We start from the raw sequence: 23,491 nt of genomic DNA on the forward strand, positions 1-23,491 counted from the left end.
CCGTCCTCGTTCAGATTCATGTACGATTTTTCACAGCAGCGCTTTCGCAGGAGTATACTGAAAAGTCCACCCAAAACGTGCTTTACATGAATATTATATTAGATATTCATTGTCTCTAGCAGTTTGCTACTTCATTCCCAAGAAGCTCAGTGGGTGGAACAATCAGTGCAGGCGCCGGGTAATTTTAGCCTGCAGGTTATCGTTATTTCATCTTTCAGACGTAACCCCGCCCCCCTCGTTTCTAAGGGCGGTGACACCTTTCTTATCTGTGGTCTGGGCACAGAGATCTGTCCAGCTCTTTGCCAGTGAATCACTACATATGTATCCGGTGCAATGAGCATGCGCATATGAACATATGTAGGAAGGGACACGGGCACGTCTTATGCCCGTGTTTGAAAATGGGCGAGCTGGGCGCAGGCCCAGGGCGCCAACCTTTAGATGGGCGCCTGGCACTCTGTGCTTTAGATGCATGTAAACAGCAGCGTCCTGTTCAGTTGGCTCCAATTACTCATATTAAAGTGTTTTTAATCATTTAAACGTGCCGCACGCGGCGTTTTTAGCACCTCATCAGCCCTCTTCTTACCCCCTCAACCCCGTCTAACCCCTCGCTGTCACACAGCAACAACACCCGCGCTCCATCGCGACTGGGCTAACCTGCACGAGGCCGGTGAGTTGGGGTGAGGAGTGAATATATTTTCGTACGAATTCAGTCACTCCTCTGGCGTAATGAGCCAGGCACAGACATGGGAACAAGAAAAGCTGCAACCCCCATACCCCCCCCCCCCCTCCCCCCCTGCTTCACGAGCCGCCGCGAGGGAGCCGGAATATTTTTCCGCCCAGGGAGCTCTAGTCCTGCAAAGGCCCTCTCTGTCAGTTCATGTATACATGCTCTTACGTACATATGCACCTGTGCCTATGTACCCCAGCTGCTGGACCCATCAACCTGCACCCATGATTCTGTACATGCGCACCTTTACCCGCCTAGGTCTTTACGTGCATGAGTACCATTACTTGGATATATTAACCTGTGTAAATGTAGCTCTGCATGGGCACCGTCACCCGAACCTATGCACCTGTATGTATGCGCATAAGTACCAGAGCATACGTGCATTTAAATCACGTGTACCTGTACACGGGCATCGTCACCCCTGCATCTATATGCACATGTACGTATACACATAAGTACTTGAGCATATGTACATTTTAATCAAGTGTACCTGTGCTCACCCGCACCTATGCAACACTCAGTATGCACGTAAGTACTGGAGCTTCGGTGCATTTAAATCACTTGTGCCTGTAGTTGTGGTAATGCCCAGTTCTGTGTATGTTTTCCTGTACATGTAACCTATGGACTAACATCTATAGAGTGACATGCCTGTGTACCTCTACATATTTGTGCTGTCCCATGTGAATGCGCATACGAGGAGACGTACATAAGAACTTGTGCTAACATACATTCTATTGTGTAATTCTGCGGCCAGGTACCTGTGCATACTTACTATGCGATGTGCATATGTACCCATACGGAACATATGAACTTGGTACATGTATATATGCACATAAGTTCTTCCACCAGTGTGCATTTGATCCTGTGAAGTGCCCCTGCATCTGTGCAGTTTTGTGCCTAAATGCCGGCGCATATGTCCCTGCATACCAATGTACGCATATAGCTTTATACATAGAGATAAGCACCTGTATATGTTAACTGTATAGGTGGACCTGAAGAACAGCCCTTAGTTATCTGCTACTGTGCATTAGTATATCTGTAAGATGAACCTTTACCTGTACGTGTCTAGTAAGCTCGTTATTGTGCACATGTGAATGTTTGCACGAGTAAGTGTTACAGGTTCTGTCCAGATCTGTACCTATGCGTGAACACCTGTGCACGCTATTTCATCGGACTAAACTTTACACAGCACTTCCTTACGCACTAAACCCATTCCAAAGGGCCGCGCGCCTCTCTACATACGCCCATATGAACGCGCACCTGTACATATTTATCTATACTTATATACGCGTGCATCTGTTGTTCGTCCTGTGTACATTTCTATGCTCTCGGCACAGCTTTAAAGTTGCGTCGACGGCACTGCGCGCTCCACTAATCCTAAAATGCAACGTATAATGTAGATTTAGGTAGAAAGACTCGCAGTTGAAATAAATACAAAACTGGTCTGTTTTCTTGACTTTCCGCTTGCGAACCCCCGCCTTCGACCACCCTGGCTGAACAGCTCCTCAAAATGATTTCGATTGATGGATAAATCGGTCGTGAGCGCGTGGCCCTCGGTAGAGGGTACCACAGCTGGATGTAATCGATGCCAGGGTTATGGGCAGTGCCACGGGCTGCTTCTAGGCGTTGGCCTCTAAGCACCTCGCAGGAGTGATATGTAAACACACAGTACTGGGTCTGTGTTTGAAAGGCGAGAACACACGCCCAGGGCGTGGGGTGCCAGTGCGCGGGAGGGGCAGACAGTGCGTGGCGGAACCACCCAGAGAGGAACCGCCTGGCTGTCAGGGGAGCCTGCTTTACCCCCCCCCCCCCCCGCCTCACCCTCACGGGCTTACTTGCAAGTCTGGGGCGTCCAGAGCAGGCGAGGGGGTCTGGCTGCATCCAGGCTTTTCAGGGAAACCCCTATGTAAATAAGTTTTGTTTAGCGTAGTTGTTCGTAAATTAATCTCATATGGAACTAAAATACATCGAACCCTCCTGGACCCACGTTGGACCAACTGGAATTAAAGAGGCATCATGCCAATCCGTTAAAGGGTGCCTGCTAAGCGATCTTTTAAGGCCCGGTTAGGGACCTGCATTTACACGGTTTGGCATCATATAGAGAGGTACATCTGTAGCAGCGGTGTGTTACCGCCTTTGATTGGCATCGTATAAAGTGGTAGACCTGTAGTAGTGGTGTGTTACCGCCTTTGATTGGCATCATTTAGAGAGGTACATCTGTAGCAGCGGTGTGTTACCCCCTTTGATTGGCATCGTATAAAGAAGTACATCTGTAACAGCGGTGTGTTACCGTCTTTGGTTGGCATTGTATAAAGTGGTAGATCTGTAGCAGTGGTGTGTTACCGCCTTTGGTTGGCATTGTATAAAGTGGTAGATCTGTAGCAGTGGTGTGTTACCGCATCTGGGTGGCATCCTATAAAGTGGTAGATCTGTAGCAGCGGTGTGTTACCATCTTTGGTTGGCATCATATAAAGTGGTAGATCTGTAGCAGTGATGTGTTACCACCTTTGATTGGCATCATATAAAGTGGTGGATCTGTAGCAGTGGTGTGTTACCGCCTTTGATTGGCATCATATAGAGAGGTACATATGTAGCAGCGGTCTGTTACCGCTTTTGATTGGCATTATTTAGAATGGTAAATCTGTAGCAGCGGTGTGTTACCGCCTTTGATTGGCATCATATAGAGAGGTACATCTGTAGCAGCGGTGTGTTACTGCCTTTGATTGACATCATTTAGGGAGGTACATCTGTAGCAGCGGTGTGTTACCGACTTTGATTTGCATCATTTAGAGAGGTACATCTGTAGCAGCGGTGTGTTACGGCCTTTGATTGGCATCATATAAAGTGGTACATCTGTATCAGTGGTGTGTTGCTGCCTTTGATTGGCATCATATAGAGAGGTATATCTGTAGCAGTGGTGTGTTGCCGCCTTTGATTGGCATCACATAAAGTGGAAAAAGAACAATTGATCGACAGAATGCAGAACACTGTCAAACATTCACCCCAGTACAGAGATCTGGGCCTAAATTCATCGTTTTTTTGCTCACCATGCCATTCCAGTGTGGACCCAGTCATATGCAATTCAGTCTTGACCCTACGCCCAATGGGAACAGTCCAGCCCGAACTGCCAGGCCAGGTCCTCCCTAGACTGGAAACAATCATCCTACGACCGGTTTCGGGGTTTTACCCCTCATCAGCCAGGATAGCTTTACTCCAGTGGCATGGAGAGCATGGGACCCACGTCTGGGCATACTTGTCCCACTCGGGGTGACAAATGCAAAAAGAACAATTGATGGGCAGAATGCAGAACACTGTCAAACATTCACCCCAATACAGAGATCTGGGCCTAAATCCATTGTTTATTTGCTTACCATACCATTCCAGTTTGGACCCAGCCATATGCAAATCAGTCTTGACCCTGAGCCCAATGGGAACAGTCCAGCCCGAACCTCCAGGCCAGGTCCTCCCTGGACTGGAAACAAGCATCCTAGGACCGGTTTCGGGGTTTCACCCCTCATCAGCCAGGATAGCTTGACTCCAGTGGCATGGAGAGCACGGGACCCACGTCTGGGTATACCCGTCCCACTCGGGGTGACAATTGCACTCAAAGTGGTAGATCTGTAGCAGCGGTGTGTTACCGCCTTAAGTTGGCATCGTATAAACTGGTAGATCTGTAGCAGTGGTGTGTTACCGCTTTTGGTTGGCATCGTATTAAGTGGTAGATCTGTAGCAGTGGTGTGTTACCGCCTCTGGTTGGCATCATATAAAGTGGTAGATCTGTAGCAGTGGTGTGTTACCGCCTTTGGTTGGTATCGTATAAAGTGGTAGATCTGTAGCAGTGGTGTGTTACCGCCTTTGGTTGGCACCATATAAAGTGGTAGATCTGTAGCAGTGGTGTGTTACCGCCTTTGGTTGGCATTGTATAAAGTGGTAGATCGATAGCAGCGGTGTGTTACCGCCTTTGGTTGGCATCGTATAAAGTGGTTGATCGGTAGCAGCGGTGTGTTACCGCCTTTGGTTGGTATCGTATAAAATGCTACATCGGTAGCAGCGGTATGTTACCGCCTTTGGTTGGCATCGTACAAAGTGGTAGATCTGTAGCAGCGGTGTGTTACCGCCTTTGGTTGGCATTGTATAAAGTGGTAGATCTGTAGCAGTGGAGTGTTACCGCCTTTGGTTGGCATCGTATATAGTGGTAGATCTGTAGCAGTGGTGTGTTACCGCCTCTGGTTGGCATCGTATAAAGTGGTAGATCCGTAGCAGCGGTGTGTTACCGCCTTTGGTTGGCATCGTATAAAGTGGTAGATCTGTAGCAGTGGTGTGTTACCGCCTTTGGTTGGCATCATATATCTTAGTAAATGCTTGTTGTTCTCTGTAACTTTAATGGAGTCTTCTGCCTTATGTTGGAACCTCAACTGTTTTTGCATTTGTCACCCCGAGTGGGACGGGTATGCTCAGACGTGAGTCACACGCTCTCCATGCCACTGGAATCAAGCTATCCTGGCTGAAGAGGGGTGAAGCTCCGAAACCGGTCCTAGGATGCTTGGTTCCAGTCCAGGGAGGACCTGGCTTGGCAGTTCGGGCTGGACTGTTCCCATGAGGCACAGGGTCAAGCCTGATTTGCATATGGCTGGGTTCAAACTGGAATGGCATGGTGAGCAAAAAAACGATGAATTTAGGCCCAGATCTCTGTACTGGGTTGAATGTATGACATTGTTCTGCATTCTGTCCATCAACTGTTGTTTTTGCATTATGTTGGAACCTCAGCATTAATTGTTTAAAACTGACAATAAAACTACATGACACACAAGAACACAAAACTATACCTACAGAAAAATTGCAGAACAGACAACACCATAACGATTTCACAGTACCACCAAAGCCACAGTACAACACAATAATAACACGTTAATTGTTTAAAACTGACAATAAAACTACATGACACACAAGAACACAAAACAATACCTACAGAAAAATTGCAGAAAAGACAACACCATAACGATGACACAGTACCACCAAAGCCACAGTACAACACAATAATAACACAACACAATATTGTAAAGCAAAAACAACAGAATAACACAAAACCGCTTAACATACGGTATGACAAAATGCAACACAATAAAACAAAACAGCAAATCACAACACGTGGCAAAACACAAGTACACCGCGATACAGCACAGAACGGTACAATTCAACAGAACGCAATAACAAGACAGTACAATTAAGCAGTTACCTCATGTAACACAACAACATGGGTATCAGTTCACCTAGGCACTTGGCGTATTAATGAGTAAAACTAAATTAAGAATGATGACTATGGCCCCCGTGTTTTGAAAGTAAATAAACACATGCACTCAGAAACTCATTAGCGACCTATTTATGTCCAGAGTCCAGGGCTCAAGCCCTAAAAAAAGAAGTGGGGGGGTTCACCAAGTTAGCCAGAATGGGTGTGACATCACCGCATGTGACATCACTGCTCATGACATCACTGCGTGTGACATCACAGGAAGTGACATCAGGGCGAGTGACATCACATGTGGCATCCCAGGAACTGGCAGCACAGCCCATGACCTCACAGTAAGTGACATCAGGTCTTAAGACCTCACATTTGTGCAATAGCCTATCATGAGTACATTTGAGCACATTACAATATTTAATAAATTCGATTTTGCATTATGGTTTTGCCAAAATATGATGTAACCCAGATGCAAAATCTGGGCCTCAACTTATAATTTTTTTAAAACCCTGCCACAAAGAAATTGGCAACTAGGAGAAACGTGGCAGTACGTCTGTTCCACTTAATTGGTTGCAATGTCTGTATTTTAAAATATCTTATGGGGTTAAGGCACCTGCTGCAGAGATCTTTGTGTGCCAGCTAAATCTCAGGGAATAATAATGGTACGATAACTCTGGAGGATAACGTATTTGTTGGACAGATCTGTGTTTTGATTAGTCCTAGTTTTGAATCACAGTAGCATAAAGGTTTAATATGTCTCCTGCGAAGCACATTATGTAACACGCACAACAGATTTTTAGGTCTCGCCTGATCCAGCGCATGCGCTGGTCTGGCCGAGACATTTAGTCAGTGGCATTTCGAAAGTGCTACCAAACCAAAGGCTTTTCCCCTGCCACCAGCTTGCGATTACGCACACAAGCGCGTGCGCCTCGCTCCACCCCTCCATGTGCCTCTCTGTCCTGTTCTCCTTCTTTGCACCCCTCCCTTTCCCCACCCACAACCCGCCCTTTACCTTCTTTACTCCTCCCGCCTGTGTCTGTTCCCTCCCCTTTCTCTTCTTCGCGTCCGTCCATCTGTCTCCTCGTTCCCCTCCCACAGTTCCTCTGTGACACTCGCGCTCTCCTTTCTCCTGCACCTTGGCTCCTCCCCTCTATGCCTCACCTTTGTCTTTTCCCGTCTTTCCCTCCTATGCCCTCCTTGCTCCCAGTTCCAGTGCCGTCGGACCTTGCCCTTGCGCCCCCGTGTTTCACTCGCAACGTTTCCTGTTAGTTCTTCTCGCGCGCCCTGTATGCCGCCGTCCAGCTTTCTTACTTCCAGTCTCTCATGCCTCACAGCATAATTCTTGTTTTATCGTGGTAGCAATTTGTACAAATTACAGATAAGTAGCTGCGCATTTTCATTCTTCAGATTGGTCCTGCTAAAGCGCGCCTAATGTGACACGGTCCACCTTTTTTTATTATCGATATCGTCCTCATGGGCAGTCATATGATTGGCGTGGTTTGGTGCGTTGCTCCATGCACTCTTTGCAGTGCATGTTTCATACATATCGTATTTCTTTCTGTCCATGGCCCTTTTGTGTTTGCTGCCTTGCTCAGCTGGGTCATTCTTGAGTGTTATGCACTCGTTGTTCAGTGGCGAATACACCATGGATGTAGTTCGGGAATCAGTTCACGAGGGAATTATTGGTTATTTTCATCAAATAACGACAGTTGTATATGCCCATGCTGCCGTTTGTGGCTGCGTTGGGCTTCGTTCTTTCCGCTCTGTTGTAGACTGGAGCATGCATGGCTGCAAGTGTGGGTGTAGAGTGTGGTCCGCGGGGTAAAGAGGGGAAGTTTAGCTTCACTTTCATACATCGATGCAGTGATGAGAGAGTAGCACATCCATACTTATCTTTTATTTGCACCTTATTAGTTGGGAGTTTTGGACACCCAAAGGACCGTGTTTTTATAGGCAGTCTCCAAAAGCGTAATGTTATTAACTTAAGACCACATTGGTCGGCGGGCTTAATTTCTTAAACACTTGTGCCTTCTGGCAGCAGACACAGCGTCAAGTATAGCACCTGAGGCCAGTGTTTAAGATGAGCTGTTCAGCTGTGTTGAAGTTATTATTGAGATATTTAGGCGGGCAGACGTTACAGTAACATAGGGTCTGTAACTTTAACGGATGCTATCCCCAGTACCAGCATCACTCTGGACGACCACAGCATCACTCTGCAGCGCCACAGCGTCAATCAGCATCACCAAAGCAACAGTCAGCACGACCACAGCATCACTCAGGGACACCACAGCATCACTCAAGGCCAGCACAAAATCACTCAACGCCACCACAACATCAGTCAGCACCACCCCAGCGTCACTCAGGGCCACCACAGCATCACTCAGCACCACCACAGCATCACTCAGCACCACCATAGAATCACTCAGGGCCACCACAGCATCAGTCAACATCACCACAGCATCAGTCAGCAGCACCACATCATCACTCAGCAACACCACAGCATCACTCAGGGCCACAACAGCCTCACTCGGGGCCACCACAGCATCACTCAGCACCACCACAGCATCACTCAGGGCCACCACAGCATCACTCAGGGCCACCACAGCATCACTCAGGGCCGCCACAGCATCACTTAGGGCGATCACAGCATCAATTAGGGCTAGCACAGCATCACTCAGGGCCACCACAGCATCACTCAGGGCCACCACAGCATCACTCAGCACCACCACAGCATCACTCAGGGCAACCACAGCATCACTCAGGGCCACCACAGCATCACTTAGGGCCATCACAGCATCACTTCGGGCCATCACAGCATCATTTAGGGCCATCACAGCATCACTCACCTTCACCACAGCATCAGCACAGCATCACTCAGCACCACCCCAGCATCACTCAGGAACACCACAGCATCACTCAGGGCCACCACAGCATCACTCAGGGCTACAACAGCATCACTATGCGCTACCACAGCATCACTCTTAAGCGCCAAGGCATCAATCAGCATCACCACAGCATCAGTCAGCAGAACCACAGCATCACTCATCCACCACAGCATCACTCAGGGCCACCACAGCATCACTCAGGGCCAGCACAGCATCACTCAACGCCACCACAGCATAACCCAGGGCCAGCACAGCATCACTCAACGACACCACAGCATCACTCATTGCTTCTTACACTTTTTAATTACAACTTCTTAGCATGCTGCACAGCAGCCACACTTCTCTACAGCACAGCTTAGAAACATTAGCAAAGTCAATAGCTCTACCTAAACACTTAAAAGGCGCCCCAATGCATAGCCAATAGGTTTCGCCTTTGGGACATTGTAAGTGTTTTGTTATCCAGCACAATATTCTTCATTAAACAACATCAAGTGTTGCATGGCTAAACACTTATAAGACCCCAAAAGCGAGGCCTATTGGCTATGCCAATGCTTGTTATTCTATGCAAATAGGTAAGTGGGTTACTGCTTTTAAGACAGAGATCCATTTGATACTCGAAGTTCATAAATTGTAATCCTTCTAATATATCACCGTGAGGTATGAAGGACATGTGTCTCCCACACCTTGTAACCCTCACTGTCTTATGTAACACATATTGATGTACACACACATGATTTATTGCCAATGTATATTCTGTACGTGTGATGTAAAGCGCTCTGACAACCTGTATTACGATGCATAGTGGCACTACTCAGCCCAATGCAGGGTGTGAGAGTGCTTCACATCACATGTACACAAATAACAATTTAACCCATTCGATGCGCCCGTCGGCCAACGGCCGTCGCGAGCACTACCTCCGTAGTGCGGTGCACGTCCGTTGGCCGACGCTGCCCCGCCCGCGCAAGAATTTACCCGCACCGCAGCGGATTTTACGCAGCAGTTAACGGGTTAAATACTACTATTTAGTTTTATTTCTTTTATAGTGCTCTAGCACTACAATAGTGCTAAAGCGCTGTAAAAGAAATAAAACAAAATAGTGGTATTTAAATTGCTATTTGTATAAATACTGGAGCAACCAACACATCTGACATTCTTACAGTGCATGCGCATTGGGACTGCACAAAGTCAAAAGTACTTCTCTCTAAAGTACTTGTGAAGTGATGTATTTGTTTCCTCACCATTACATATAGGTGTGAGGCTCCCGATAGCCCCCAGCCACAATACTCCAACAAAAAGAGGCTTAATCGCTACTTAACTTCGGCATTTGGTATGGGCCCAGCTTGCATCTGATAAGCCCTTCTCTGTCTGCACATTGCTGCTCAAAACAAAAGCAGACAACGTGCAGGCAGCCCGGTGTCAGAAAATGACGCCGGGACGAGTTCAGCATATTTCTGTAAATCCAGGAGAAGTACTAAGAACGTGGCACTCAGTGCTTAATTTGAGACAGTGGTTTCTGGTGCTCGGGACCAGCACTTAATTGTCAGCACCAGCACTTATGATAGTCAGCCACATGTTGAAACGGTTTGTCTAATTTAGAGATGAGCATAACAACAGTTGTTTATTAATTCAATGTACATTAAAATAACTAAGACCTGTCACCAAGCCATTCTTATTGCTTTGAGGGAAGAGAATAGCCTGAATTGTCACACTTGTAGAGTGTGATGGTTAGTAGTTGTGTTGGTACTGTAATTGGCAGGGGCAATGGGTAGTCATAGCGGCAGTAGCCCCCTGACGAAAGCCCAGGCACGTACTTGTTTTTATAAATTAAGCACTGGCACGTCGCTGAAAGCTGCCAGATTTGTAACACGGTAGACGGCGTCTACCCTCTGAAAATAGTGGCTAGACAGTGTCTACCCGTGTCTACCCTCGACTCGAGCCCTGTCAGAGTCAATCTGCACTTTAACGCCTCGCCGATGGGTTGTGGGGGGAGCACTTTTTAGAGCGGGGAAGAGCTATTCAAACACAATTACGATAAAAAACAATGCCATCAGAAACAAACAGGAAAAGTGAGACGAGTTATGTTGCATTTGAGAGCAGGGGTGCGCATAATGAGCCTTACAAAAGTGAGACTCACCCTGGTGACTTGTCTCTGTCACTTCATCGTGTTACTTTGTATACATTGGACGGCACACCGATTGCGATACTGAATCCAGGGGTAAAATTAGTGCATTCCCTAAGAATGATAAGCCTGCTTTAGGGAACACATCGAATATGCTTTCAAGAAGTGACAAGCTGGTGTGTGGGGTAACAGTGCATTGTTTAGGAACAGAGCTGCCGATGAGCCGGGCAGTGTGTGTCTCTCTTCTGCTCCCAGCCCCCTCCCCTCCACCTCACCTGAACTCATGACCAGTGGCGGCCGGAACTGATCAAGTTTGGCGAGGCGGGGGGAGAGGGTTTTAAAAAAAATATTGAAAAAAAACCCTTACCACTTTGCCACATCTCTCCTTCGTCTTTGTCGCGTCTCTTCTCCGTCTTCTTGCTGCTCTCTCCCAGCCAGGAATTGGAAGCACAACTAGGCTCCCTTGACCAATCACAATGCTGCAATGCAGCGTTATGATTGGTCTGAGTGCCGTGGTTCGGCGCTCAGCCAGGGAATGAGAGCCTGGGAATGTTCTCCACCCAGGCTGTATTATATGCTAAGTACACATGACTGTTTGGCCGGCCAATCACTCATTGCGCACTTACAGTGTGCCCACCACTCTTCCCCCCTGCCCTGAGAGCAGAGCAGCCCGCCCTGCAACGCCACCACAGGAGGAATAAATAAAATGATAATAACTCTTTCTTATTATTTTATTTTTCCTTTATTTCCACTGCTGAAAGCAGTGGAGCGTCACTCCTCCGCCTTAGCGGAGGAGCCGCCACTAGCCATGACCGCATGCTGCAGGTAGACGCATGCGCGAGCAGGACTCGGGCAGTGCATTATGGGATCTCAAGTAACAGATCATAGGCAGAAGAAAATACGCTCACTGAACATTCCCCTCCCCACCCCCAATCAGGAGGGGTGATGGGGTGGCAGCACTGTGGCTCTGATAGTGCAAAGTAGGGTAAAGGGCGCAAGCTCTAGGGAACCCAGAAGAAAAACTTTACTTTTGAACAGCCAGGGACCATGCTTCGATCTGTAGAGGAACGGAAAGGTGTTATGAGAGATGAGTACAATGGTCAGTAGTGCCTGTAAAATTTGGGGATGGAAGGTACAGTGCTGTAAACTGGAAATAGGCCATTGGTAACAGGAGTGAGTGCTAGTGTGTGATGAGGTTTGGGGGGCTCGCAGTGATCTCGGAGGAGTGAGTGCTGGTGTGGGACAAGGCCTGGTTAGTTCTGGCAGTGACCTCAGAGGAGAGAGGGCTGGTTTGGGATGAGACAGCAGGAGCTCTTGAGTGACCTCAGAGAAGTGAGTGTTGGGTGGGGTGAGAGTGGGGGAGAAGCTTTCAGTGACCTCAGAGGAGTGAGTGAGTTCTGGGATACAATACGATTGAAAATCTAGTAGGGCCTGAGGTGTGCTTGTGAGAGGTGAGATTCAGGTGGTGAGGGAGGTGGTTTTGCCGGGTGCACATGATAAGAGCGCGGGTTACCAGCTCGGATTACACACACACATACCTAATACTCACCTGGGCCTAAAACATTCACTCTGATGAACTTGCAAAGCCCGCTAATATCAATTTTGAGTTTACCGGTAATTTGATTTCACCTTTACCAAGTCTTACCAATTTTGATCTTTTTAAGTATTCCTTACTCGATGAATCAGGTTGCTGAGATAGTTCAAGGTAGAAAATGACATTTAACTTTGAACTCGAAATAACCACAAACTCAAAAACGTTTTAAAATCTTTATCTAAATCAATACATTTTTGTGAGTCAGATTCAAATACAGTTTAGCACCTTCTCTCAAGAGGTAAAATAAAGGTCAAATATAGCAAAGTCATAATAATGATCAATGAAGACGGTACCTGGTAAAGAAAAAAAAAAAGAGAGAGAGAGGTACAAAGACAGGTTTCACAGATTTATATTTATCTAAGGTGATAGATGAACCCAACTCCTTAAAGATGGGCCAGACAGAATCTCCCAGCACAGGATGTAGACAGAGGATCGGGCAGATTCGGACCTGGGAAGGTGACCTCTTCTAAGTGCAACACCAGCGTCGCACCCCTCTCTGGCACTACTCTCCTCGGATGTCCCTCTTCCGAAAATTCCCTTCTAGATGATTTAGATTATCGATCAGTATCTCGTTTTCTCGAGCAGAGATTCTGGCAGCAGCAAGGTCTGAGACAGCGTCTCGGACAGAATCTGTAGCAGCATACGTTTTGGGCTGGTGACGAGTTGGAATGACGGATCCGACAAGTCTGACCAAGTCTCTAACTAACTTACCTCAATTATACTAGTCATGTACCACCCCCAAAAGTTGCAATATTTGTGTTTTCTCCTATTCTGATTTGTCAAGGCGAGGAGGTGAGTTCATCACACCATATTAAAAGTAATAATTTCACTGTGGACTATTGTTCTATTTTCCCGCCCCTTAATTTATTTCCCCATAGCTTTAGTCCCACCGCATTTCACATTATGATCAATACAAGTTATACATTTTATTCAAAATTGTTGCTTTTGTCCGGTTCAGGGGTTTACTTTCCCAGGCGTCTTCGCCTAATGTGGCCTTGGCTGTGATTCAAGTGTGTCATCCTGGTTTCTGGCAAGTTTCTATGTGCATGCGTGCTGATCATATGGGGTAGGGATTTCAGTCACCCACCGAGGCCCAAACATGAACTAATAATAAAGTCAGAAAAAGACATGTTAGAATGTAACAATAAATGATTTCACTGTATACCACTTATCTCTATTCTATCCCCATTTACTTATTTATTCTTTTCGCATTAGTGACTCAGTAGAACTTATCGGTTTAGTTTAAGCGATAGCATGTGCGTTATCATGTGAGTTTCAAGCTGCTATTTTTAAAGCTATTGCGCAGCTGCAAAGTTTTCCCACCAAGCGACAGAAGGCGTCATACTACGTAGATGCAGTAGACGCATGCGCAGAGACTTTCCCGCTTTTTTGGCGGCCATTTTTAGACACTCGGGTTACTTGTTAGTAATACACATAGGCAAACATCCCCTAGATACAGTATTGATGAATGTAATGCAATGTTAGTATTTACAAGACTTGTTGGTTACGTTGTTACATTTTATTTGAGAGGATTGCATACAAGCAAGTTTCTAGAATACGAAAGCTTGCTCCATCAATACCCTCTCTGATGGCATTTAATGCCATCACTAATTTCTACAAACTGCCAACCTTAGTATATCTCAATTTCTTCTACAACTCTTTCATTTCTTTCTTTCTCCTCCCTACACTGTAATCCTTTCATTCTTTTGTAAAAGTCTCCTTTTAATTCTTCTAGTTGTATTTCTTCGAATTTTTCTTACCTCTTTCATTCATTTCATATTTCTTTTTCCCTTTGCAGCATTTGTGCCAAAACATTATTGCTAGTACTAATAGTGTTATTCCCATTATGGTTAGTATTATATGGCCTACCATTACCTATGTTAGAAAACCAACTACCTAAACTAGAAATGCTATTTGTCAACTTTTTCCATACACTTTCAACTTCCAGTGGTTTCAACTCTTCTTCTAATTTCGTAATATTTTTAATGTATCTTCCAATTTCAACACTCTTATCTGGAATATATGTGCAACAATGTTGCGTTTTTAATAATTTACAGACTCCACCCTCTTTTGCCAATAGTATGTCAAGAGCAAGTCTATTTTGCAAATCATAGATCTGACTGCAACTAATTCAGTGTTGATCATCAAGAATCCTCCAGCAGTGTCAGTAGATAACCGATCAACTACTGTAGACAACTGACACATTTTCTGTGAATTTAGAAGAACTCCCACTGAAGGTATCAATGCACCAAAAATGTCACCCACTATTGAAAAACTAGCTCTTTTTACATATTTTACATATTTTAGTTCATTATGGTCTTCATTGCTTCCAGTGATTCTCTTTACATGATAAACTTTAGGGAATACTATTCCAAAATAGCAACTCTCATACCAATGGTCTGACAGCCTAAAATAGGCTTTATTGCCACACACATAATAGATTCCAGGAAATACTGGATCCGTTCCTCCTTTTGGTCCCCATCCCCCAATTACTAAGAAATTATGTTCACATTCACTGGAACCAATAAACACATTGTTATATTCGGCCTTTAACCTAGGAAGACATAGCAGCATGAGTCTTGCCATTTGCATAATGTTCTTCCTCCTCATCCCATTTAGGTATCTGAGGTTTAGGTTCAGCAGCTCTCCTTTGGAAACCTTGTCTCCTTGTCTCAACTGAATTAAAAAATATTTTCTCTTCTTCATGCAATTTACAAGTTAAATTGTGCTAATGTGCTTCAGCTATATCTATTGCTTTCATTGTTAAAAAATATTCACCCATAAATTGTGAGTCTCTCGTACTAAGGACAGGGTTCATGCTCTTTCGCATAGGAACCTCAGAAAAGATTACATCTACATTAGAATAATAATACTGCAATTTCCCTGTTCTATAGAATAAGCTTGCCAAAATACTACACGAAATACCATATGTCAATGGTAAATGATGATATGTTACTCCTTCTGCTACAGATGCGGGTAATTTCATACATACATAGCATTCACTAACCTCCAGGGTTTCTACATTTTGTACTAACAAGTTTGTAAAAACATTTAAGTCTGTATCGTTTTTATTCACAGTGTGATGTAAATCTAACTCATCTGGTGCTTCTAATTCTACTTTGTCTCCTTTAATGATATCTACCCTTTCATGTTTATTAGTGCTATTTTGTACATTTGTAACCATCAAATAAGGAATGGCCACAGTTAGTACTAACCATATGCTATATATACATATTCTACAACATTTCTTAACACAATTCGGTTTTCCAGCAGCTCTATTGTCAGCCATTTATCAAATGAAATAAGAAGATTTCTCTTCTTTACTTTAGTATTTAACTTCGTGACAGAATATAAAGGGAAATTCTTTTCAGGTTGGCCTCACTTCTTCATCAATTGGTTCTGTATTTAAGCTTTCATCATCTTCTCCAATTATTTCAAAATTTTCAAAATCTTCAAGAATAACATATGTCCATTCAGGACCCTTGAATTTATTATTTACTATTTTCAATCTTGGACTTTTTCGTTTTGGTACTTCAGTTGATGGTCCAGATTGACTGGATACTTCGTCTACTTGTTCTGGTTCCTCTGTTATGGGTTTAAACCGGTACTTCACTGTCTTGATAACACTAGGCCAATTATCGCCTCTCCTGATTCTTTTAGCTTGCACTGCACTTTCACTTTCTTCGAGTGTTCTTTTATTTTCACTGAGTTGTGACACAACTTGATTATTTTCGTTTTCCAAATCCCTCTCTACCTGACCTTGTCCAGGGCTTATTATTTTGATGTCACCTGCCTGGATTCGTTCTTCTTTCCTAATCTGACCCTGTTCAGGTTCAGTTTTGTTTTTTCTTCTTTTACCTGAACTTGTTTGACTTTGCCTGTCTGGTCCTGCTCAGGTCTTTCTGTTTCTTGATTTTCTTCTGCCTGAACGTGTTCTCTAAAACCTATCTGTCCCTCCTCAGACTCTGAGGCTGTAACTTCTATCTCGTCTGTCTGAGTAAATTGCTCTTTCCTTATCTGGTCCTGCTCAGGTTCCCTAACAATCGTGGTTTCACGTACCTGAGCGTGTTCTTCTGTTCCTACCTGATCCTCACTCTTTTCCTAACTAGCTAATCTCGTTTGGTTCCTTGTTCTTACAATTTCTTCAGGTATCTCAACTATTGGGATCCAATCATCCTGACTGGTGCTTGGTTGTTCCTGCTCAGCTACTTCAGGATTTATTATTGTACATCCTTCAGCTGTACAACCTTCAGCTCCTTCACCTGCTTGAGTCTCTTGAGGTTCTTCTTTGTCTGGTGCAGGTACTCTTTTAGTATGGCTTGCATGAATACAATTAGGCAAACCTGCACATTTTACTGCTGTTGTTGTAACCAATATAACCTGATGTAGTTTATCCCACCTTGGTGCTAGGCATCATTCTCGAGTATGATTCTTCACTACAACCCAGTCACCGGGATTCAGATCATGCGTTTGGTTCAGCTGCCTGGGGACTGCGTCTTCTCCAACCTGGTGAGATATAGAACGCACTTGGTCAGCTAACTCTTTGTCATACTCCAGTACCAAATCATCAGTTATATTTAACAGCTTGTGTCCTGGTATACATGCCTGCCTCATTGTTCTTCCCATGATTATTTCATGGGGACTCAATCCGGTATTCTTGTCTGGAATACTTCTAAGTCCCATCAGAACAAGAGGTAAAGCATCAGGCCAGTCCAGTGGAGTGGCTGCACACACCTTTCCCAGCCTTGACTTAATTGTGCCATTCAATTGTTCTACCACTCCAGATGCCTCTGGGCGGTATGCACAGTGCAGTTTTTGTTCAATTTTGAATGCTTCGCAAATTAATCGAATTATTTCATAATTATAATGAGACCCTAGGTCGTATTCAATAGTTACTGGAAAACCGAAGCACGGTATAAACTCTCTTAATAGGAGTTTGGACACTGTCAAGCTGTCATTTCTTCTGGTGGGGTATGCCTCCACCCACTTTGAAAATAGACAAACGATGACAAGTATATATTTTAATCCTCGACAAACAGGCAACTGAATGAAATCAATTTGAAGTCTTATAAAGGGACCTTCAGCTTTTCAATTTTCCCTGTATATATGGGTGTCTCCATGATACATCCTAGCCATGGGTGCAAGCATACAATCTGGCAATACAGGTCTGTCATCTAAGTAAACCCATACACAATCTTCTGCCCTTCTCTGACAACCCATTTTCTCCCACTCTTCTCTTTCTTTTGTCTCTGCTTCATCTTGGAGTTCTCTTACTTCTCTCCATGTTTAAAATCCTGACAACAGCATAAGTTAGCAGCTGATTCCACAGTTGTCAACTTTCCTGTTTGCTGCCATTTGAAATTTTGCGCAGTGTTGGGCAACCTGGTCAGCATATCGATTACCTGTAGTCACACAGTCATTTCCTGACTTGTGTGCGGCGCATTTGACCACTGCTACCTCATTTGGTAATTGTATTGCTTCAAGCAATTCTTTTACAAAATTTAAGTTTTTAATGGGAGACCCTGAAGAAGTCAGGAAATCTCGCTGCATCCAGAGCTGGCCAAAGTCATGCACAACCCTGTAACCATACTGTCTGTGTAAATGGTTACTCTCCAATTTTTCCCATTTTTGAAAGCTTTAATTAAAGCTATCAATTTGGCTACTTGTGCAGACTTGACTCCTGGTAAATAGGATGCTTCGACTATTCCAGCCTATGTACATACAGAATAAACGGCACTCAACTCTCCCTCCCCATGTTGCATACATGAGCCATCTACAAAAAGCTCATGCTCTGCATCTTTCGAAGGCTCATTCTGTAGGGCTGGACGAGGTTTAGTGCTGAGTTCTGTTACATCAAGACATTCGTGTTCAGCTTCATCTTTCACTTCCTCATTGTATGGATCTGGCAACAAGGTAGCTGGTTTCAGAACAGTACATCTAACTATGGTCACATTTTCTGCTCCTAATATGATCCTTTCATATTTTGTTAATCTGCTCGGAGTGAGATATTGAGTTCGAGTTCTTGTTAAAAAAATCACAACTGCATGAGGGACGTATACCTTAACAGGGTGTCCCATTACAATTGACTCACTTTGTTCTATACTTACACACGTTGCAGCTACAGCTTTTAAGCATCCTGGCAATGCAGATGCTACGGGATCTAAGGTAACAAAAAAATATGCCAGAGGACGTCGCATTAGACCATGTCTTTGTGTTAAAACTGTGAGGGCACAGTTATCTCTCTCACAACAGAATTGTGCGAATTCCTTTAAATAATCTGGCATACCTAGAGCAGGTGCTTCACATAAACAATTTCGCAATTTTACAAAAGATTGCATGCTCAGATCATCCCACTCTACTGGGTCTTTTGCTCGTTTCTTTGTCATTTGTATCAGGGTTTCGCCAGTAGAGAAAACCCTACTATCCATTGCCTGCAATATCCCACAACACCAAGAAACATTCTTATCTCTTTTTGTGACTGTGGTAGTTTCATTTGCTTTATTATTTTGATTCTCTCAGTGGTCACTCTCCTCAATCTGCGTTCTATTTGGTGTCCTAAATATTTGACTTTGATTCTGCAGAATTGTAATTTTTCAGGAGACACTTTATGTCCACCTTTTGCTAGATGGTTCATTAGGGCAATGGAATCAGTTACACAATCACTCCTTGTTTTAGACGCGACCAATATGTCATCAATATACTGCACCAGGGCCGACTCCTGAGGCAGCACCAATGTCTCAAGGCATTTTTTCAAAATTTGGTTAAAGATCAAAGGACTTTCTGTGTACCCTTGAGGAACACGATTCCACGCATAGATACGATCCTCGAATTTAAAGGAAAATCAAAACTGGCTATCAAGATGCAGTGGGATGGAGAAAAAAGCATGGCATAAATCAATAACAGTAAACCATCTTGCATTCCATGGTATTTGGTACAAAATCACTGCAGGGTTAAGTACTATAGGGCAACATGGCGCAACAATCTTGTTTATCTTTCTTAAATCTTGGACTACCCTATATTTTCCGTTTGGTTTCTTAATGCCAATTATAGGTGAATTACAGGGACTACTCATGATTTCTTTTAAGATGCCCTGTTTGATCGTTCGATCAATTTCTGCTGCAACACCAGCCTTTACTTCGGGACTCATCTTGTATTGTTGAGTATTTGATAGGCTGCACCTTCCTCCACACAGGGGCGGCTCTAGGCTCATGGTGGCCCTGTGCAGGGAGCGTAGGTAGGGGGCCCCGGAAGAGGGGGTTCGGGCGGGGCGGAGCTCAGGAAGGTGTTTCTCTGGTCCTGTTGGTCATTAAGATGTCCATGTTACAAATGACAGCGCCTGACCTGCAATCCCAAGAGAAACAGCTAGACAGTAGAACGGGTGTGACGTCATGCTCACTTGTTAAATAACACGATGGAAAAACTTCGGCGCCCACCCGCTTCTCAGTTTACAGAAACCCCAAACTGGCACCCCCACTTAGATTATGTGAAAAGATGGTCGCAGTGTATACTTGCTCGCATGTTCCTCTGTTGCATCTACTTGCTCGTTGGAATTGTATGTCGGGGCAGTATTCTTTTAAAGCGATTCTTTTTATGTCCGCCATCTTCATTGTAAAGCGCTACTTCACACTGAGTGGTCAGCCCTATGTAATCCCCCAAATAAATAAATAAATGGAACTTGTACAGATGGCCTTCACTTATAGAATCTATACGCCCTCGGTTCCAGAGAAAAAACAAAACAAGATATTCGCATGAGTGCAACTAATTGAAAAGTCCATCCAATTTAGCACGCCTCAGTCGTTCATGTGCCAAATCCCTGCCAGGGGCCGCCACGAATATGTATTGTATCCGATTCCTCGTGGCGGCCCCTGGGGTTTGGCGGCCCTGTGCAGGTGCACAGCTTGCACATGCCTAAGGCCGGCCCTGCTCCACAGTCACTTTAACGGGGTCTACGTCTGTCATCAACCCTACTTCTTTTCCTATAAAATCCCACACATCAGGATTCACTGTCATTTTGACCTCATCAGGTAAGTCATCTTGAGTCATTACTGAATATAACTCATCTACTTCTGTTCCTTGTTTGGCTAACATGATCTTATATATTCCATCTTCATCAGGGGTCTGAATGGCAATACCGTCCGGTGTGCAAAATATGGTGCAATTCATTTTGCACAAGTCCCTTCCCAATAAATTTACAGGACTAGAATCGCACACTACAAACTTGTGCATTATTTTGAAATTTCCGATGCACACTTCCATTGGCTTTGTATTAGGGGTCCTAATTTGTTTATTAGAAACGTCCACTACTTGGATCGCTTCTCCCGAGAGGGGTAGGTTTGGGATGTCTGCTGTTCTCACAGTAGAACTGGTAGCACCAGTGTCCAATAAAAAGGTAATGTAATTTCCTTCTACCTTTCCATCAATGTACGGACCTGACTGATCTATCGGTAAGCATGCGCCAAGTACACACTCCTTTTCCTCCCCTCTCAGGCACCGTCATTGATCTTGATAACCAAAATACGTATCCTGCAAAAGAAACTGCGATGTTGCATAATTCTTCTTACCACTTCCTTCTTGGAATCCGGTCTCCGCACTGTACTTGGCTTGACTCACAAAATTTGGTAACAGGGCAGGTGGCAATTGATTCTGTAGGTTTACAACCTGCTGCGGTTGATTCATTATCACCTCATTCTGCGTCTGTGGATTTAAATTTTGATTTGGGACATTATTATGCTGCATGCTTTTACACTCGTTTTTCCAATGCACCAACTTTCCGCACCCATGACAAGGAAACTTTTTCTTGTCCTCTTCTCTGCTTAACCGCCCTTTGGGTTTACCCCCATTATTTTCACTCTGACCTTGCCCCCTTGCCCCCTTCCTGTATTTCCTGCCTGATTTTGTAACTGGAGTTGTTGCTGTTCTGCTAATTTCACTTGAGCCCACATCACTGTTTCTTCTAAATTCTTTCGTCTATTGTCAATTTCATCTCCACAATATTATGCATATTTTAAAATCTCATCTATTGGCTTTGCTTGCCAGCACAAATTATGCTGCTTAATCATTTCAGATATTTCTTTTCGTAACCCTGACACAAACTGATACACAAAATGCGTCATGTCCTTATCCCCAATATTCTCAAATCCACTGTACTGTTTGAACACCTGTAGGAGGCGTTCATAGTACGCATGTACGGACTCATCTTTTTCCTGAGTTGTTCCATCTATTTTTATCCAATCTGTTTCTTTTGGGGGAATTTTCCCTTTTAAGAAAGTGATTACTTGGTTATATTTCTTCATAACCTCCTCTGATGGAGCTCCTGTTTTCTCATTTCTCTGGTACTCATCATTAGGCCAATCAACTGTAATTTTACATTCTGTCCAGAAATCAGCAGGCACCACTATATCAAAAAGACCATCTAGACCCTTCAACAAGACTTAGGACACCTTCACAAACCTTTCAACTTGCTTGTACCATTCTACTGGTTTTTCTCTCAATTTAGGGAAATCATTTGTAAATGATAAAATATCCGGTCGGGTCCATGGGACATGTACATAACTCCCTCCTAGAACTTCCCTCATTGGGCATAACTTTTCTGCCTTCTCTGTTTCTTTCATTAAATATTCAGATGTTACCCGATTTGCCTGGGCTTCCTCCTTTTTCTTTGACCACTGAACTTTCTACCTGTCTAAATCTCCCCATTTCTGCAATATAGCCATTAATTCTTTAACTTGCAATCTTCCTGACATGTTCATGTTTTCCAAATTCTTATCGGAAAATTCTGCCCTATAAGGTTTTTGTAATCTTTGGATTGCCCTATTTCTATTCCCATTTCAGAGGCTAAATTTACAAATTTTTCATGAAAGGCTTTTGTGTTTCGTGTTATGCTTCTGCAAATAAACAGAAATTCTTCCTCACTATAGGTATTTAACCTATATAATCCTACATTTCCAGCTATAATTTCTTCTAATTCTACCCCTAATTTGAAAATATCCAATGCTTTTGGTGGTGGATTAGGTCTCTCTGTTTCCTGTGCCCATCTTTCTATTTCTTTTGGAGTTACAATTGTGGCACTTTTCGATCCGGTGGATGTCTTTATTTGTACTTCTTTCGAGCAACCTGGTGTGACTCTTCTGGGTGTGTCATTTATTTGCCCTCTTATCGGCAAGTCCATTCATGAAATTACAGACTCGCAATCACTAGTTTGGTCATCAATTACTAGCTTCTCTTTTCTTGGCTCAATAATGGGTGTAGTCATGACAGGCATTTTAGGACAATTTGATTTATCCCCGTACAATGGGACAACAGGACCTATAGTCACTGGTATAGTCAGAGCTTCGGGATGTGCGTTTAACTGTGTTATCTTCTGTATTAATTTGTCTCTATTCTTGTTTATTGCTTCTTTTTCTTTTTCTTGAAGTTCCCTTTCCATTGTTTTCTCATGTACTATTTGTGGCAAGGGTGTATTCAAAATCGGAGCACTCGGGGTAGTTCTATTAGGTCTTTCTTGGTAAGGGGGAGGATTTTTCATTAAAATATCTTCTAAATAATCATCTTCTGAATCCCCACAACCTGTTAATGTTAAATGGTTTTTCTTTTCTGTGCACTTTCCTCCTGTCTGTTCTTCAGCCATCAATACAGGATATAACCCTTCAGTTAACATAGCCTGTCTCCGCTGTTTCATCTGCTTATCTCGAGTTTCACATGGAAATTTTGGATAATATCTACTCAAATTCCTGTCACTTCTGGGTCTATCTCGCTCAAATTCCACAGTCTCCCATTTCTCTAGTGCTTCATACTGAGTTAATCTGGGTCTTGGTTCTAATTCATTCATTCTAGTGCGTAAATTATGCAAAATTCTTCCATTAAATGTTCCGTACTCTGGGAAAGCCAGTATTCCATCATCTTTTGTATATTCTACCCAATTTTCTAA

At 44.0% G+C, this 23,491-nt stretch overlaps 1 protein-coding gene across 1 annotated transcript in view; it reads right to left on the reverse strand.

Annotated features, from left to right (window-relative positions):
* ZBTB7C (zinc finger and BTB domain containing 7C) overlaps positions 1–23,491 on the reverse strand; it is a 672,139-nt gene that overhangs the window by 291,281 nt on the left and 357,367 nt on the right. The window lies entirely within an intron of this gene.

The sequence above is a fragment of the Triturus cristatus genome, chromosome 2_1 (assembly GCF_964204655.1).
Source record: "Triturus cristatus chromosome 2_1, aTriCri1.1, whole genome shotgun sequence".
Taxonomy (NCBI): domain Eukaryota; kingdom Metazoa; phylum Chordata; class Amphibia; order Caudata; family Salamandridae; genus Triturus; species Triturus cristatus.